Raw genomic sequence first — 17,433 nt, 5'->3', positions numbered from 1 at the left:
GTGGAAAGTCTTCCCAGAAGAGTGGAGGCTGTTATAGCAGCAACGTCCCAACATCTAGTGGAAAGCCTTCCCAGAAGAGTGGAGTGTCCACATACTTTTGTATATCAACGTGCAAATCCTCGTTACTTGGCCACACAAATCCACTCCATACCTGGATTCTCTCTCGGAGAGCTTTAGGGAACAACTCATATCCATGTTTGATCCCAATGTGGTACCTTCCTGATGGATTATACCAGGCATGAGGGATCTGAGGACAGAGAGAGACATGTGTGTTAATGTAACTACAGGCTAATAACTACAGGCTAACAGTCTGTACAGAGAGACATGTGTGTTAATGTAACTACAGGCTAATAACTACAGGCTAACAGTCTGTACAGAGAGACATGAGTTAATGTAACTACAGGCTAATAACTACAGGCTAACAACTACAGGCTAACAACTACAGGCTAACAGTCTGTACAGAGAGACATGTGTTAATGTAACTACAGGCTAATAACTACAGGCTAATAACTACAGGCTAATAACTACAGGCTAACAACTACAGGCTAACAACTACAGGCTAACAGTCTGTACAGAGAGACATGAGTTAATGTAACTACAGGCTAACAACTACAGGCTAACAGTCTGTACAGAGAGACATGTGTTAATGTAACTACAGGCTAATAACTACAGGCTAATAACTACAGGCTAATAACTACAGGCTAACAACTACAGGCTAACAACTACAGGCTAACAGTCTGTACAGAGAGACATGAGTTAATGTAACTACAGGCTAACAACTACAGGCTAACAGTCTGTACAGAGAGACATGTGTTAATGTAACTACAGGCTAATAATTACAGGCTAATAACTACAGGCTAATAACTACAGGCTAACAGTCTGTACAGAGAGACATGTGTTTATATAACTACAGGCTAATAACTACAGGCTAATAACTACAGGCTAATAACTACAGGCTAACAGTCTGTACAGAGAGACATGTGTTTATGTAACTACAGGCTAACAACTACAGGCTAACAGTCTGTACAGAGAGACATGTGTTTATATAACTACAGGCTAACAACTACAGGCTAACAGTCTGTACAGACAGACATGTGTTAATGTAACTACAGGCTAATAACTACAGGCTAACAACTACAGGCTAATAACTACAGGCTAACAGTCTGTACAGAGAGACATGAGTTAATGTAACTACAGGCTAATAACTACAGGCTAACAGTCTGTACAGAGAGACATGTGTTAATGTAACTACAGGCTAATAACTACAGGCTAACAACTACAGGCTAACAGTCTGTACAGAGAGACATGTGTTAATGTAACTACAGGCTAATAACTACAGGCTAATAACTACAGGCTAATAACTACAGGCTAATAACTACAGGCTAATAACTACAGGCTAACAGTCTGTACAGAGAGACATGTGTTAATGTAACTACAGGCTAACAGTCTGTACAGAGAGACATGTGTTTATATAACTACAGGCTAACAACTACAGGCTAACAGTCTGTACAGAGAGACATGAGTTAATGTAACTACAGGCTAACAGTCTGTACAGAGAGACATGTGTTAATGTAACTACAGGCTAATAACTACAGGCTAATAACTACAGGCTAATAACTACAGGCTAACAGTCTGTACAGAGAGACATGTGTTTATATAACTACAGGCTAATAACTACAGGCTAATAACTACAGGCTAATAACTACAGGCTAATAACTACAGGCTAACAGTCTGTACAGAGAGACATGTGTTTATGTAACTACAGGCTAACAACTACAGGCTAACAGTCTGTACAGAGAGACATGTGTTTATATAACTACAGGCTAACAACTACAGGCTAACAGTCTGTACAGAGAGACATGTGTTTATATAACTACAGGCTAATAACTACAGGCTAACAGTCTGTACAGGGAGACATGAGTTAATGTAACTACAGGCTAACAACTACAGGCTAACAGTCTGTACAGAGAGACATGTGTTAATGTAACTACAGGCTAATAACTACAGGCTAATAACTACAGGCTAATAACTACAGGCTAACAGTCTGTACAGAGAGACATGTGTTAATGTAACTACAGGCTAATAACTACAGGCTAACAGTCTGTACAGAGAGACATGTGTGTTAATGTAACTACAGGCTAACAGTCTGTACAGAGAGACATGTGTTAATGTAACTACAGGCTAATAACTACAGGCTAACAGTCTGTACAGAGAGACATGTGTGTTAATGTAACTACAGGCTAATAACTACAGGCTAACAGTCTGTACAGAGAGACATGTGTGTTAATGTAACTACAGGCTAATAACTACAGGCTAACAGTCTGTACAGAGAGACATGTGTGTTAATGTAACTACAGGCTAATAACTACAGGCTAACAGTCTGTACAGAGAGACATGAGTTAATGTAACTACAGGCTAATAACTACAGGCTAACAACTACAGGCTAACAGTCTGTACAGAGAGACATGTGTTAATGTAACTACAGGCTAATAACTACAGGCTAACAGTCTGTACAGAGACATGTGTTTATATAACTACAGGCTAATAACTACAGGCTAACAGTCTGTACAGGGAGACATGTGTTTATATAACTACAGGCTAATAACTACAGGCTAACAACTACAGGCTAACAGTCTGTACAGGGAGACATGTGTTTATATAACTACAGGCTAACAACTACAGGCTAACAGTCTGTACAGGGAGACATGTGTTTATATAACTACAGGCTAATAACTACAGGCTAACAGTCTGTACAGAGAGACATGAGTTAATGTAACTACAGGCTAATAACTACAGGCTAACAGTCTGTACAGAGAGACATGTGTTAATGTAACTACAGGCTAACAGTCTGTACAGAGAGACATGTGTTTATATAACTACAGGCTAATAACTACAGGCTAACAGACAGACGTCATTTCCGGTCACAACTTGCAGGCTTGTTTTCAAATTGCTGTGCGTTTTGTTGCCAACCTATTTTGCTACCTGACAACTTTACGGGTTTCACTTTTTAATTACCGTTCATATATTTATTTTTTCCTCGACTTTTTCACTCCGGACGCTTTATCTGGACACGATTCGTCAGGACCTCCAACAGCCGAAGCTAAGTAGTAACATTAACATGATGCCTTCTAATTGCAGCCGCTGTGCTCGCCTTACGGCGAGGATAGCTGTACTGCAAGCCCAGCTTCAGACGCAATCGTTAGGCAAGGGTAATTTCAGTGTAGGAAAGGATGAAACAGCGTCTGTGCCACCAGTAAGTACAGATAGTAGTATAAATCCCCTGGCACAGTCCCCGCAGCCGGACAACTTTCTCACGGTTTCTGGTAGGAAATGCTGTAGGAACGCTCAACCGGTGTCGCTCATTCAGCAGACAGAAACTTTCAACCGGTTCTCCCCATTAAGCAGCGGGTCGGTGTCAGAGGCCGAGTCTTCTCTGGTCTCTACTCCTCCCGTTACGGGGTCTGAGACGCCGAAGCTTCCCACCATTAGCTCTGACAAATTGAAAACTCTAGTCATTGGCGACTCCATTACCCGCAGTATTAGACTTAAAGCGAATCATCCAGCGATCATACACTGTTTACCCGGGGGCAGGGCTACCGACGTTAAGGCTAATCTGAAGATGGTGCTGGCTAAAGCTACTCAATCACTTTTTATAGCTACTGTTTACAGGCCTCCTGGGCCATATACAGCGTTTCTCACTGAGTTCCCTGAATTCCTATCAGACCTTGTAGTCATTGCAGATAATATTCTAATCTTTGGTGACTTTAATATTCACATGGAAAAGTCCACAGACCCACTCCAAAAGGCTTTTGGAGCCATCATCGACTCAGTGGGTTTTGTCCAACATGTCTCTGGACCCACTCACTCTCACAGTCATACGCTGGACCTAGTTTTGTCCCATGGAATAAATGTTGTGGATCTTAATGTTTTTCCTCATAATCCTGGACTATCAGACCACCATTTTATTACGTTTGCAATTGCAACAAATAATCTGCTCAGACCCCAACCAAGGAACATCAAAAGTCGTGCTATAAATTCACAGACAACACAAAGATTCCTTGATGCCCTTCCAGACTCCCTCTGCCTACCCAAGGACGCCAGAGGACAAAAATCCGTTAACCACCTAACTGAGGATCTCAATTTAACCTTGCGCAATACCCTAGATGCAGTTGCACCCCTAAAAACTAAAAAATGTCTCATAAGAAACTAGCTCCATGGTACACAGAAAATACCCGAGCTCTGAAGCAAGCTTCCAGAAAATTGGAACGGAAATGGCGCCACACCAAACTGGAAGTCTTCCGACTAGCTTGGAAGGATGGTACCGTGCAGTACCGAAGAGCCCTTACTGCTGCTCGATCGTCCTATTTTTCTAACTTAATTGAGGAAAATAAGAACAATCCGAAATTCCTTTTTGATACTGTGGCAAAGCTAACTAAAAGCAGCATTCCCCAAGAGAGGATGACTTGCACTTTAGCAGTGATAAATTCATGAACTTCTTTGAGGAAAAGATTATGATTATTAGAAAGCAAATTACGGACTCCTCTTTAAACCTGCGTATTCCTCCAAACCTCAGTTGTCCTGAGTCTGCACAACTCTGCCAGGACCTAGGATCAAGAGAGACGCTCAAGTGTTTTAGTACTATATCTCTTGACACAATGATGAAAATAATCATGGCCTCTAAACCTTCAAGCTGTATACTGGACCCTATTCCAACTAAACTACTGAAAGAGCTGCTTCCTGTGCTTGGCCCTCCTATGTTGAACATAATAAACGGCTCTCTATCCACTGGATGTGTACCAAACTCACTAAAAGTGGCAGTAATAAAGCCTCTCTTGAAAAAGCCAAACCTTGACCCAGAAAATATAAAAAACTATCGGCCTATATCAAATCTTCCATTCCTCTCAAAGATTTTAGAGAAGGCTGTTGCGCAGCAACTCACTGCCTTCCTGAAGACAAACAATGTATACGAAATGCTTCAGTCTGGTTTTAGACCCCATCATAGCACTGAGACGGCACTTGTGAAGGTGGTAAATGACATTTTGATGGCATCGGACCGAGGCTCTGCATCTGTCCTCGTGCTCCTAGACCTTAGTGCTGCTTTTGATACCATCGATCACCACATTCTTTTGGAGAGATTGGAAACCCAAATTGGTCTACACGGACATGTTCTGGCCTGGTTTAGGTCTTATCTGTCGGAAAGATATCAGTTTGTCTCTGTGAATGGTTTGTCCTCTGACAAATCAACTGTACATTTCGGTGTTCCTCAAGGTTCTGTTTTAGGACCACTATTGTTTTCACTATATATTTTACCTCTTGGGGATGTTATTCGAAAACATAATGTAAACTTTCACTGCTATGCGGATGACACACAGCTGTACATTTCAATGAAACACGGTGAAGCACCAAAATTGCCCTCGCTAGAAGCATGTGTTTCAGACATAAGGAAGTGGATGGCTGCAAACTTTCTACTATTAAACTCGGACAAAACAGAGATGCTTGTTCTAGGTCCCAAGAAACAAAGAGATCTTCTGTTGAATCTGACAATTAATCTTAATGGTTGTACAGTCGTCTCAAATAAAACTGTGAAGGACCTCGGCGTTACTCTGGACCCTGATCTCTCTTTTGAAGAACATATCAAGACCATTTCGAGGACAGCTTTTTCCATCTACGTAACATTGCAAAAATCAGAAACTTTCTGTCCAAAAATGATGCAGAAAAATTAATCCATGCTTTTGTCACTTCTAGGTTAGACTACTGCAATGCTCTATTTTCCGGCTACCCGGATAAAGCACTAAATAAACTTCAGTTAGTGCTAAATACGGCTGCTAGAATCCTGACTAGAACCAAAAAATTTGATCATATTACTCCAGTGCTAGCCTCTCTACACTGGCTTCCTGTCAAAGCAAGGGCTGATTTCAAGGTTTTACTGCTAACCTACAAAGCATTACATGGGCTTGCTCCTACCTACCTCTCTGATTTGGTCCTGCCGTACATACCTATACGTACGCTACGGTCACAAGACGCAGGCCTCCTAATTGTCCCTAGAATTTCTAAGCAAACAGCTGGAGGCAGGGCTTTCTCCTATAGAGCTCCATTTTTATGGAACGGTCTGCCTACCCATGTCAGAGACGCAAACTCGGTCTCAACCTTTAAGTCTTTACTGAAGACTCATCTCTTCAGTGGGTCATATGATTGAGTGTAGTCTGGCCCAGGAGTGGGAAGGTGAACGGAAAGGCTCTGGAGCAACGAACCGCCCTTGCTGTCTCTGCCTGGCCGGTTCCCCTTTTTCCACTGGGATTCTCTGCCTCTAACCCTGTTACGGGGCTGAGTCACTGGCTTGCTGGGGCTCTCTCGTGCCGTCCCTGGGGGGTGCGTCACCTGGGTGGGTTGATTCACTGTTGTGGTCGGCCTGTCTGGGTTTCCCCCTTTGGGTTGTACCGTGTCGGAGATCTTTGTGGGCTATACTCGGCCTTGTCTCAGGATGGTAAGTTGGTGGTTGTAGATTTCCCTCTAGTGGTGTGGGGGCTGTGCTTTGGCAAGTGGGTGGGGTTATATCCTTCCTGTTTGGCCCTGTCCGGGGTGTCCTCGGATGGGGCCACAGTGTCTCCTGACCCCTCCTGTCTCAGCCTCCAGTATTTATGCTGCAGTAGTTTATGTGTCGGGGGGCTAGGGTCAGTTTGTTTATCTGGAGTACTTCTCCTGTCCTATTCGGTGTCCTGTGTAAATCTAAGTGTGCGTTCTCTAATTCTCTCCTTCTCTCCTTCTTTCTCTCTCTCGGAGGACCTGAGCCCTAGAACCATGCCCCAGGACTACCTGACATGATGACTCCTTGCTGTCCCCAGTCCACCTGGCCATGCTGCTGCTCCAGTTTCAACTGGCCTGGGCCCTAGGACCATGTCCCAGGACTACCTGACATGAGGACTCCTTGCTGTCCCCAGTCCACCTGGCCATGCTCCTGCTCCAGTTTCAACTGTTCTGCCTTACTATTATTCAACCATGCTGGTCATTTATGAACATTTGAACATCTTGGCCACGTTCTGTTATAATCTCCACCCGGCACAGCCAGAAGAGGACTGGCCACCCCACATATGCTCTCTCTAATTCTCTCTTTCTTTCTCTCTCTCGGAGGACCTGAGCCCTAGGACCGTGCCCCAGGACTACCTGACATGATGGCTCCTTGCTGTCCCCAGTCCACCTGACTGTGCTGCTGCTCCAGTTTCAACTGTTCTGCCTTATTATTATTTGACCATGCTGGTCATTTATGAACATTTGAACATCTTGGTCATTTTCTGTTATAATCTCTACCCGGCACAGCCAGAAGAGGACTGGCCACCCCACATAGCCCGGTTCCTCTCTAGGTTTCTTCCTAGGTTTTGGCCTTTCTAGGGAGTTTTTCCTAGCCACCGTGCTTTTACACCTGCATTGTTTGCTGTTTGGGGTTTTAGGCTGGGTTTCTGTACAGCACTTTGAGATATCAGCTGATGTACGAAGGGCTATATAAATAAATTTGATTTGATTTGATTTGATTTGTACAGGGAGACATGAGTTAATGTAACTACAGGCTAACAACTACAGGCTAACAGTCTGTACAGAGAGACATGTGTTAATGTAACTACAGGCTAACAGTCTGTACGGAGACAGTGTGACCAGGAAGTGGCAGCGTGGCGAGGGTAGCGTACCTTGAGCATCCTCCCGGACAGCCCGGTCACCTCTCCGTCTTTAGGCTCCACCACCGTCGCCATGGTGACATCTCCACTGCCTGTCGTATCGATGATGTCAACGATCTTCGGCTTGCCCTCCGTCGTGGTCTGAGGGAGAGAGGACCCAGATGTTGAAGAGGGTCAAATACACACACACACACACTATCTGACCCCGACACACACACACACACACTATCTGACCGAAAAACACACACACCCTCTCTGACCCCGACACACACACACTATCTGACCGAAAAACACACACACCCTCTCTGACCCCGACACACACACACTATCTGACCGAAAAACACACACACCCTCTCTGACCCCGACACACACACACTATATGACCGAAAAACACACACACCCTCTCTGACCCCGACATACACACACTATCTGACCGAAAAACACACACACCCTCTCTGACCCCGACACACACACAAATTATGTTTCCACAATGAGTACACCTTGACATACTGGTGACACAGTGCAACTAATCCTGACTGGTCAACAGCTTCAATCTCCAGACCATCAGACTGGTCAACAGCTTCTATTTCCAGACTGATAAACAGCTTCTATTTCCAGACTGATAAACAGCTTCTATTTCCAGACTGATAAACAGCTTCTATTTCCAGAATGATAAACAGCTTCTATCTCCAGACCCATCAGACTGGTAAACAGCTTCTATCTCCAGACCCATCAGACTGATAAACAGCTTCTATCTCCAGACCATCAGACTGATAAACAGCTTCTATCTCCAGACCATCAGACTGGTCAACAGCTTCTATCTCCAGACCCATCAGACTGGTCAACAGCTTCTATCTCCAGACCATCAGACTGATAAACAGCTTCTATCTCCAGACCATCAGACTGGTAAACAGCTTCTATCTCCAGACCCATCAGACTGGGCAACAGCTTCTATCTCCAGACCCATCAGACTGGTCAACAGCTTCTATCTCCAGACCCATCAGACTGATAAACAGCTTCTATCTCCAGACCATCAGAATGATAAACAGCTTCTATCTCCAGACCATCAGACTGGTCAACAGCTTCTATCTCCAGACCCATCAGACTGATTTTATTTTTTATTTTTATTTCACCTTTATTTAACCAGGTAGGCTAGTTGAGAACAAGTTCTCATTTGCAACTGCGACCTGGCCAAGATAAAAGCATAGCAGTGTGAACAGACAACACAGAGTTACACATGGAATAAACAATTAACAAGTCAATAACACAGTAGAAAAAAAATGGGCAGTCTATATACAATGTGTGCAAAAGGCATGAGGAGGTAGGCGAATAATACAGTTTTGCAGATTAACACTGGAGTGATAAATGATCAAGTCATGTACAGGTAGAGATATTGGTGTGCAAAAGAGCAGAAAAATAAATAAATAAAAACAGTATAAAAAAAGTATGGGAATGAGGTAGGTGAAAATGGGTGGGCTATTTTCCTATAGACTATGTACAGCTGCAGCGATCGGTTAGCTGCTCGGATAGCTGATGTTTGAAGTTGGTGAGGGAGATAAAAGTCTCCAACTTCAGCGATTTTGCAATTCGTTCCAGTCACAGGCAGCAGAGTACTGGAACGAAAGGCGGCCAAATGATGTGTTGGCTTTAGGGATGATCAGTGAGATACACCTGCTGGAGCGCGTGCTACGGATGGGTGTTGCCATCGTGACCAGTGAACTGAGATAAGGCGGAGCTTTACCTAGCATGGACTTGTAGATGACCTGGAGCCAGTGGGTCTGGCGACGAATATGTAGTGAGGGCCAGCCGACTAGAGCATACAAGTCGCAGTGGTGGGTGGTATAAGGTGCTTTAGTGACAAAACGGATGGCACTGTGATAGACTGCATCCAGTTTGCTGAGTAGAGTGTTGGAAGCCATTTTGTAGATGACATCGCTGAAGTCGAGGATCGGTAGGATAGTCAGTTTAACTAGGGTAAGCTTGGCAGCGTGAGTGAAGGAGGCTTTGTTGCGGAATAGAAAGCCGACTCTTGATTTGATTTTCGATTGGAGATGTTTGATGTGGGTCTGGAAGGAGAGTTTGCAGTCTAGCCAGACACCTAGGTACTTATAGATGTCCACATATTCAAGGTCGGAACCATCCAGGGTGGTGATACTAGTCGGGCATGCGGGTGCAGGCAGCGATCGGTTGAAAAGCATGCATTTAGTTTTACTCGCATTTAAGAGCAGTTGGAGGCCACGGAAGGAGTGCTGTATGGCATTGAAGCTCGTTTGGAGGTTAGATAGCACAGTGTCCAATGACGGGCCGAAAGTATATAGAATGGTGTCGTCTGCGTAGAGGTGGATCAGGGAATCGCCCGCAGCAAGAGCAACATCATTGATATACACAGAGAAAAGAGTCGGCCCGAGAATTGAACCCTGTAGCACCCCCATAGAGACTGCCAGAGGACCGGACAGCATGCCCTCCGATTTGACACACTGAACTCTGTCTGCAAAGTAATTGGTGAACCAGGCAAGGCAGTCATCCGAAAACCGAGGCTGTAGAGTCTGCCGATAAGAATATGGTGATTGACAGAGTCGAAAGCCTTGGCGAGGTCGATGAAGACGGCTGCACAGTACTGTCTTTTATCGATGGCGGTTATGATATCGTTTAGTACCTTGAGTGTGGCTGAGGTGCACCCGTGACCGGCTCGGAAACCAGATTGCACAGCGGAGAAGGTACGGTGGGATTCGAGATGGTCAGTGACCTGTTTGTTGACTTGGCTTTCGAAGACCTTAGATAGGCAGGGCAGGATGGATATAGGTCTGTAACAGTTTGGGTCCAGGGTGTCTCCCCCTTTGAAGAGGGGGATGACTGCGGCAGCTTTCAATCCTTGGGGATCTCAGACGATATGAAAGAGAGGTTGAACAGGCTGGTAATAGGGGTTGCGACAATGGCGGCAGATAGTTTCAGAAATAGCGGGTCCAGATTGTCAAGCCCAGCTGATTTGTACGGGTCCAGGTTTTGCAGCTCTTTCAGAACATCTGCTATCTGGATTTGGGTAAAGGAGAACCTGGAGAGGCTTGGGTGAGGAGCTACGGGGGGGGCGGAGCTGTTGGCCGAGGTTGGAGTAGCCAGGCGGAAGGCATGGCCAGCCGTTGAGAAGTGTTTATTGAAGTTTTCGATAATCATGGATTTATCGGTGGAGACCGTGTTTCCTAGCCTCAGAGCAGTGGGCAGCTGGGAGGAGATGCTCTTGTTCTCCATGGACTTCACAGTGTCCCAGAACTTTTTGGAGTTGGAGCTACAGGATGCAAACTCCTGTAAACAGCTTCTATCTCCAGACCCATCAGACTGGTAAACAGCTTCTCTCTCCAGACTGGTAAACAGCTTCTATCTCCAGACTGATAAACAGCTTCTATCTCCAGACTGATAAACAGCTTCTATCTCCAGACCCATCAGACTGGTAAACAGCATCTATCTCCAGACCCATCAGACTGTTTGGCCCTGTCCGGGGGTGTCCTCGGATGGGGCCACAGTGTCTCCTGACCCCTCCTGTCTCAGCCTCCAGTATTTATGCTGCAGTAGTTTATGTGTCGGGGGGCTAGGGTCAGTTTGTTATATCTGGAGTACTTCTCCTGTCCTATTCGGTGTCCTGTGTGAATCTAAGTGTGCGTTCTCTAATTTTCTCCTTTCTTTCTCTCTCTCGGAGGACCTGAGCCCTAGGACCATGCCCCAGGACTACCTGACATGATGACTCCTTGCTGTCCCCAGTCCACCTGGCCATGCTGCTGTTCCAGTTTCAACTGTTCTGCCTTATTATTATTTGACCATGCTGGTCATTTATGAACATTTGAACATCTTGGCCATGTTCTGTTATAATCTCCACCCGGCACAGCCAGAAGAGGACTGGCCACCCCACATAGCCTGGTTCCTCTAGGTTTCTTCCTAGGTTTTGGCCTTTCTGGAGAGTTTTTCCTAGCCACTGTGCTTCTACACCTGCATTGCTTGCTGTTTGGGGCTTTAGGCTGGGTTTCTGTACAGCACTTTGAGAAATCAGCTGATGTACGAAGGGCTATATAAATAAATTTGATTTGATTTGATAAACAGCTTCTATCTCCAGACCCATCAGACTGATAAACAGCTTCTATCTCCAGACCATCAGACTGATAAACAGCTTCTATCTCCAGACCATCAGACTGATAAACAGCTTCTATCTCCAGACCATCAGACTGATAAACAGCTTCTATCTCCAGACCCATCAGACTGATAAACAGCTTCTATCTCCAGACCCATCAGACTGATAAACAGCTTCTATCTCCAGACCATCAGACTGATAAACAGCTTCTATCTCCAGACCATCAGACTGATAAACAGCTTCTATCTCCAGACCATTAGACTGATAAACAGCTTCTATCTCCAGACCATCAGACTGATAAACAGCTTCCATCTCCAGACCATCAGACTGATAAACAGCTTCTATCTCCAGACCATCAGACTGATAAACAGCTTCTATCTCCAGACCATCAGACTGATAAACAGCTTCTATCTCCAGACCATCAGACTGATAAACAGCTTCCATCTCCAGACCATCAGACTGGTCAACAGCTTCTATCTCCAGACTGATAAACAGCTTCTATCTCCAGACCGATAAACAGCTTCCATCTCCAGACCATCAGACTGATAAACAGCTTCTATCTCCAGACCATCAGACCGATAAACAGCTTCTATCTCCAGACCCATCAGACTGGTCAACAGCTTCTATCTCCAGACCATCAGACTGATAAACAGCTTCTATCTCCAGACCATCAGACTGGTCAACAGCTTCTATCTCCAGGACCATCAGACTGATAAACAGCTTCTATCTCCAGACCATCAGACCGATAAACAGCTTCTATCTCCAGACTGATAAACAGCTTCTATCTCCAGACCGATAAACAGCTTCTATCTCCAGACCATCAGACTGATAAACAGCTTCTATCTCCAGACCATCAGACTGATAAACAGCTTCTATCTCCAGGGCCACCAGACTGATAAACAGCTTTGTTGTTGGTGGAATTGTTAGATTACTTGTTAGATATTACTGCATTGTCAGAACTAGAAACACAAACACTTCGCTACACTCGCATTAACATCTGCTAACCACGTGTATGTGACCAATAACATCTGCTAACCATGTGACCATTAACATCTGCTAACCATGTGTATGTGACCATTAACATCTGCTAACCATGTGTATGTGACCAATAGGATCTGCTAACCACGTGTATGTGACCAATAGGATCTGCTAACCACGTGTATGTGACCAATAGGATCTGCTAACCATGTGTATGTGACCAATAGGATCTGCTAACCACGTGTATGTGACCAATAGGATCTGCTAACCACGTGTATGTGACCAATAGGATCTGCTAACCACGTGTATGTGACCAATAGGATCTGCTAACCACGTGTATGTGACCAATAGGATCTGCTAACCGCGTGTATGTGACCAATAGGATCTGCTAACCATGTGCATGTGACCAATAGAATCTGCTAACCATGTGTATGTGACCAATAGGATCTGCTAACCATGTGTATGTGACCAATAGGATCTGCTAACCATGTGTATGTGACCAATAGGATCTGCTAACCATGTGTATGTGACCAATAACATCTGCTAACCATGTGTATGTGACCAATAACATCTGCTAACCATGTGTATGTGACCAATAACATCTGCTAACCATGTGTATGTAACCAATATAATAGTGTCATATTCTATACCAACTGGACCAATATAATAGTGTCATATTCTATGCCAACTGGACCAATATAATAGTGTATGTAATATTCTATATCAACTGGACCAATATAATAGTGTCATATTCTATACCAACTGGACCAATATAATAGTGTCATATTCTATACCAACTGGACCAATATAATAGTGTCATATTCTATACCAACTGGACCAATATAATAGTGTCATATTCTATACCAACTGGACCAATATAATAGTGTCATATTCTATACCAACTGGACCAATATAATAGTGTCATATTCTATACCAACTGGACCAATATAATAGTGTCATATTCTATACCAACTGGACCAATATAATAGTGTCATATTCTATACCAACTGGACCAATATAATAGTGTCATATTCTATACCAACTGGACCAATATAATAGTGTCATATTCTATACCAACTGGACCAATATAATAGTGTTATATTCTATACCAACTGGACCAATATAATAGTGTTATATTCTATACCAACTGGACCAATATAATAGTGTCATATTCTATACCAACTGGACCAATATAATAGTGTCATATTCTATACCAACTGGACCAATATAATAGTGTCATATTCTATACCAACTGGACCAATATAATAGTGTAATATTCTATACCAACTGGACCAATATAATAGTGTCATATTCTATACCAACTGGACCAATATAATAGTGTAATATTCTATACCAACTGGACCAATATAATAGTGTAATATTCTATACCAACTGGACCAATATAATAGTGTAATATTCTATACCAACTGGACCAATATAATAGTGTCATATTCTATACCAACTGGACCAATATAATAGTGTAATATTCTATACCAACTGGACCAATATAATAGTGTAATATTCTATACCAACTGGACCAATATAATAGTGTCATATTCTATACCAACTGGACCAATATAATAGTGTAATATTCTATACCAACTGGACCAATATAATAGTGTAATATTCTATACCAACTGGACCTACTCATAGATATGTTCGAGTCAGAGAGAAACCTTTGGTCTTTAGCAGAGGGCTGAGTGGTGTGGTGTGGCTAGGACGGACGGACAGAGCAGACAGGACAGACAGACAGACCGACAGTAACTAGACAGGACAGACAAACAGACATACAGACAGGGCAGACAGACCGTAGCTAGACAGTAACTAGACAGGGCAGGCAGACAGGCAGACAGTAGCTAGACAGTAACTAGACAGGGCAGGCAGACAGGCAGACAGTAGCTAGACAGTAACTAGACAGGGCAGACAGACAGTAGCTAGACAGGGCAGACAGACAGGGCAGACAGGGCAGACAGACAGACAGACAGACAGACAGACAGACAGACAGACAGACAGACAGACAGACAGACAGACAGACAGACAGACAGACAGACAGACAGACAGACAGACAGACAGACAGACAGACAGACAGACAGACAGACAGACAGACAGACAGACAGACAGACAGACAGACAGACAGACAGACAGACAGACAGACAGACAGACAGACAGACAGACAGACAGACAGACAGACAGACAGACAGACAGACAGACAGACAGACAGACAGACAGACAGACAGACAGACAGACAGACAGACAGACAGACAGACAGACAGACAGACAGACAGACAGACAGTAACTAAACAGTAACTAGACAGGGCATACAGACAAACAGTAGCTCGACAGGGCAGACAGACAAACAGTAGCTAGACAGTAACTAGACAGGGCAGACAGACAAACAGTAGCTAGACAGTAACTAGACAGGGCAGAACGACAAACAGTAGCTAGACAGTCACTAGACAGGGCAGACAGGCAGACAGTAGCTAGACAGGGCAGGCAGGCAGACAGTAGCTAGACAGGGCAGACAGGCAGACAGTAGCTAGACAGTAACTAGACAGGGCAGACAGACAAACAGTAGCTAGACAGTCACTAGACATGGCAGACAAACAGACAGTAACTAGACAGTAACTAGACAGGGCAGACAGACAAACAGTAGCTAGACAGTCACTAGACAGGGCAGACAAACAGACAGTAACTAGACAGGGCAGACAGGCAGACAGTAGCTAGACAGGGAATACAGGACAGACAGACAGACAGACAGGACAGACATACAGGACAGACAGGACAGACAGACAGGACAGGGCCTCTACAGTTGAGTGACGGCTCTCAACAGATGTCTGATCCTGTTTCCATCAGCGTCGCCCAGTTCCACCACTAAGTCACAGCAACTCACTAGCTAGTCACAGAAACATTTCAAATAAAACATGTCAGCAACAATAATAATCATAATATGCTATGGTGGGGAAATATTAGCACTAGTCCTGCCAAAACCAATGGTCTGTCGGTATTTTATGGTGTAGCTAACGAGGACATTATGTTCTGATGGTTTGCTATATGATTTTAGCTTGTTAAGTTAAATTAGCCATCTACGCTAAACTGAGCTAATTTACCGACAGACCCAGGGGACTGTCATGTTACAACAACAACACCAAGGCGTTAGCTGTTTTCTCGTTAAAATGTCAATTAGATGAACAGTAGTTTCTAACTAGTTTTACTAGATTGGAGTGACAAGGTAGCACCGGTTTTTAAAAAACAAAACAAAAAATCACTAAGCTAGAGTCGTGAATTTTGAATGAGGCCTAGTAGTCTGTAAAAGCACCGGGGTAAATTTACCTGCATGCCCGGGGCCCCTGGGTCCACGCCAGTGTCGAGGATTGCCATGACAACACCCCGTCCATCGTACTCCGGGAACCTCGTGAGATAAGACGCGGCGCCGGTCTCTTTTTTAGGGAGCAGCCCGTGGAAAGGGAACGGCTCGTCGATACAATGAGCTGCCATGATCGGACAGAGTAACAAGAGCAGAGAAATAGGTTGAAGACCGACCACCAAAGACGAGTGAGTACAGTATAGTTTAGAGGAGGGGGAAACGTGGCTGATAAAAACAGTGAAGAGAGACCCGGAAGGACTTCTTTATTTTAAAGGGACAGTACACTATTTAGAACAATCAAATGAGCCACAGGAGTCATCCTCATAAAAAAGGTGTCTAATGACACGTAAATTAAGTCAATAGCAACGAAAGAAGTCCTTCTGTAGCTATTTCATACACTGCCTATGCTAATGGTTTAAAAACAGAAGTGGTATAAGCGTATTTGTCTTTGTTGAATGTTTAAACATGGACTATTAAATAGTTAGGAAACAATGTTCTGGTCAGTGTTTCCATGGGACCCTAATTAGTGGGGCACAGGTAAAAAAAAATAAGTGTTTAAAACCAAATAATGATGGATAAATTAAAATGATCAGTACCCAATCTGCTTAATGGGGTGGCGCTTCCATAGAAGGGGCGGCAGCGTAGCCTAGTGGTTAGAGCGTTGGACTAGTAACTGGAAGTAACCGAAAGGTTGCAAGGTTTCAAACCCCCGAGCTGACAAGGTACAAATCTGTCGTTCTGCTCCTGAACAAGGCAGTTAACCCACTGTTCCAAGGCTGTCATTGAAAATAAGAACTTGTTCTTAACTGACTTGCCTCGTTAAATAAAGGTAATATAAATAGACACCAAAGCATTAGATTAGCAGCTGAGTCTGGTCTGCTTGTTTCATTGACAGTATAGGAACCCCCCCCCAATGAGGGGGAGTCGGATGCTTTGCTACCTCTTCTGTCTCTGATAAAATCCCGTAAAGGCTCTGCATTGGTCACTCCACCATCTGAAGTGACAGTACAGCATTTATTGCGAAACAGCCTCCGCAGACATCAGGGTTTTCATGCTTCTTGTGCTTAGCGGGGGAGCGGAGCTATTCTGGAGGAAGTTGTCAAGGAAGTGAATGTATGTTTATACAGGACCTCCTGGCCCCACCTACCTTCAACCAATCATGTCAACGCGGAGCTACGGTGCATTCGGAACGTATTCAGACCCCTTAAAGTTTTTCCACATTTTGTTACGTTTCAACCTTATTCTAAAATATATTTTTTTTAAGAAATAAAAAATGAAATATCACATTTAAATAAGTATTCAGACCC

General features: G+C 44.0%; 1 pseudogene; it reads right to left on the bottom strand.

The window, feature by feature from the left end:
- The window catches only part of LOC124018301, a 96,667-nt pseudogene extending 80,395 nt beyond the window's left edge, over window positions 1-16,272 (bottom strand).
- Between the last annotated feature and the right edge of the window lie 1,161 nt (window positions 16,273-17,433).

The sequence above is a fragment of the Oncorhynchus gorbuscha genome, unplaced genomic scaffold, assembly GCF_021184085.1.
Source record: "Oncorhynchus gorbuscha isolate QuinsamMale2020 ecotype Even-year unplaced genomic scaffold, OgorEven_v1.0 Un_scaffold_472, whole genome shotgun sequence".
NCBI lineage: Eukaryota > Metazoa > Chordata > Actinopteri > Salmoniformes > Salmonidae > Oncorhynchus > Oncorhynchus gorbuscha.
This window is presented reverse-complemented; position numbering and strand designations above follow the sequence as displayed.